Source organism: Cicer arietinum, chromosome 3 (genome assembly GCF_000331145.2).
Source record: "Cicer arietinum cultivar CDC Frontier isolate Library 1 chromosome 3, Cicar.CDCFrontier_v2.0, whole genome shotgun sequence".
Taxonomy (NCBI): domain Eukaryota; kingdom Viridiplantae; phylum Streptophyta; class Magnoliopsida; order Fabales; family Fabaceae; genus Cicer; species Cicer arietinum.
In genome coordinates this window covers 51,104,361-51,107,369 of record NC_021162.2, presented here as the reverse complement: position 1 = coordinate 51,107,369, position 3,009 = coordinate 51,104,361, and positions in this window count along the sequence as shown.

Genomic DNA, 3,009 nt, shown 5'->3' with positions numbered 1-3,009 from the left:
ATTATTATTATTATTATTATTATTATTATTATTATTATTATTATTATTATTATTATTATTATTATTATTATTATTATTTTTATTATTATTATTAGATCCCCTATTTTAAAAAAAACACCGAATTAAACCTTTATTTAAAATTCCGTCAATTTTAGTGAATCTTTTAGTTTTTTAAATAAAATAATAAATAAATAATAATTTAATATATTTTAAATGATGTAATTTATATTCTTATATTATAGAATTCATATATATATATATATATATGAATTATTTACATATTATTAATTAAATTACAAATCAAATAATTTCAAAAAGTTAAAACTTCATTCTTAATAGACTTTTTAAAGACTTAATTTGAGGGCGGCTTGTGGGTTAAGTGACTGTGCAAACATCTATGCATGGCCAGTTGTAACAGATAATCTCGGGGCCATAAGTGTAAATTTTATTGGAAGTTGTAAATAATTCAAATGTTAATTTTGGGCCAAGTTAAGTGGTTCCACATTGTACCCATATAAATAACTTTGTGTGTAATGTTTTAGAGACTAATGTCATTTTAAAATTACTAATGAAAATCAGAAAATAACACTCTTCCATAATCTCTCTCTTTTCTCCATCATCATCTAAAACATCACAATTTTCAATTATCAATTTTCACCATTGATTCACCCTCCATTCTTGATAGCATTCCAACATCTGGCATAAAGAGCAAGGTTCAGATCCAATTCCGCTGCAATCATGTCCGTTTCCAATGACAAAATCCCTACCAACCTTCCGATTCTTGATTCGAAGAATTATGACAAATGGCACAAACAAATGAAAGTTTTGTTTGGATATCAAGATGTTCTTGATATGATTACTGATGGCATTACTCCTCTTGGTAAAGAGGCTACAGCAGCCCAAGAAGCGAAATTCAAGGAAGATAAGAAAAAAGATTACAAGGCCCTTTTCTTGATCCATTCTTGCGTCGATAGTGACAACTTCGAAAAAGTTGGCGATTGCGACTCGGCGAAGACAGCTTGGGGTATTCTTGAGAAAGCATATGCTGGTGCAGATAAGGCGAAGGTGGTGAGGTTACAAACTCATAAGCGGCAGTTTGAGTTACTTCAAATGGAAGACAAGGAAACGATTAACGATTACGTGACGCGTGTGACACGCTTGGGGAATCAAAGGTATTGCGTTCTTTAACACCAAGATTCGATAATATTGTGGTGGCGATTGAGGAATCGAAGGATCTCAAGACGATGACGAAAGATGAACTTCAAAGTTCATTGGAAGCTCATGAACAAAGGATGGACGAAAGAGGAAACGATAAAGCCAAAGCGGAAGTTGCTTTGCAAGCCCGTTTCAACGAGAAGAATAAGAAATCGAAAGGGAAATGGTCTTCTAGAGGAAATAAGAATTTCTAGAATTTTGATGGAAAAGAGTCACAAAATTCAAGGAAAGGTGAGGGCAGTTCCAAAGGTGGTGGTCAAGACAACTATAGGCCGTTCGACAAAAGTACCAAGAAGTGTTACAATTGTCAAAAGCTTGGGCATTTCGCAAGAGAGTGTAGAGCGAAACCAAGGGATAATTATGCGGATGAGGCTAAGGTTGCTAGGAAAGACGTGGATTATGATAACACGGTTCTTGTAATAATCACGGAAGAGAACTATGGCATCAAAGAGGTGCTGGACAACAACTGTGACAAGAGGAAGTTGCTGGACAGCAACTATTGCAGTGCAGAAAAATCTGCAATAACGCATTCGGAGAAAAGCGCAATGGTAACAGTTCGAGATGGAGCCCAAGGGAGAAATGAGTGGTACTTGGACTCAGGTTGTTCGACACATATGACGGGAAGAAAGGATTGGTTCGTGAAGATCAATCAAGCCACGCGAAGTAGAGTGAAATTCGCGGATGACACGACATTAGCGGCCGACAGTATCGGAGATGTTTTGATCATGAGAAGGGATGGTGGTCATTCCTTGATCAAAGATGTGCTGTACATTCCAGGAATCAAGTGTAATCTCTTGAGTATAGGCCAATTGCTTGAGAGGAATTATATGATTCGGATGGAGAACAAGGTTTTGCGCGTTTTGGACCAAAACGGTGTTTTGATCGTTAAGGCTCCTATGGCTGCCAATAGGACTTTCAAGATTGAGTTGGAAATCATGGAGCATAGGTGCTTAGCTACAGCGGCAAGTCGTGATGAATGGTTGTGGCACTACCATCTTGGACATTTGAATTTTCGAGATCTCAACGCGTTGCAAAATTATGAGATGGTGACCGGACTGCCTAGTATCAATATTCCAGCTGAGATATGTGAAGAGTGTATACAAGGGAATCAACACAAGAATAGTTTCAGCAAAGATGCAGGTCATATGACTAAACATCAACTTGAGGTGGTGTATTCCGATGTGTGCAGACCAATGCAAGTCAGTTCGTATGGAGGTAATCGATATTTTGTCACATTTATCGATGATTTTAGTAGGAAGCTGTGGATTTATCTCATAAAGAGGAAGGATGAGGTGCTTGATGACTCTTCATCATATGCATATTTTCCCACTGTTTTAGTCTTATTTATCCTCAATCATCAGTTAAATTAAGGATTTATTTGATACAATTTGTTGATTTTTGTTCTTTGAGTTAGTAAAATGTTTTTTGTTTTTATTTCGTTGATTAAGTAGGAATTTGTCGTAATTTTACATTGCGTTTTGTTTTAGTGCAGTGCTGAATTTTGGTGAAAAATCAACATGACATATGTGGAGTATTGCAGCCATATCTGGAGTTCTAGATGTCCAATTAGTGTCATTCCAAGTGCTAATGAAAGCTAAGATCGATATCTACAACTTACATGAAGACACCGAGACCAAATTCAGACGCAAAAGATGCGAAAAATGCAAAATATATCAGACAACAGATGAAATGCGCCTCGAGCGCGTCTTGGAGCGCTTGGAGCGCATTTCTCAGGATTGGACTCTGCCAACGCGCGCCTGGAGCGCGTTTTTCCGCGCCTGGGGCGCGCGACGC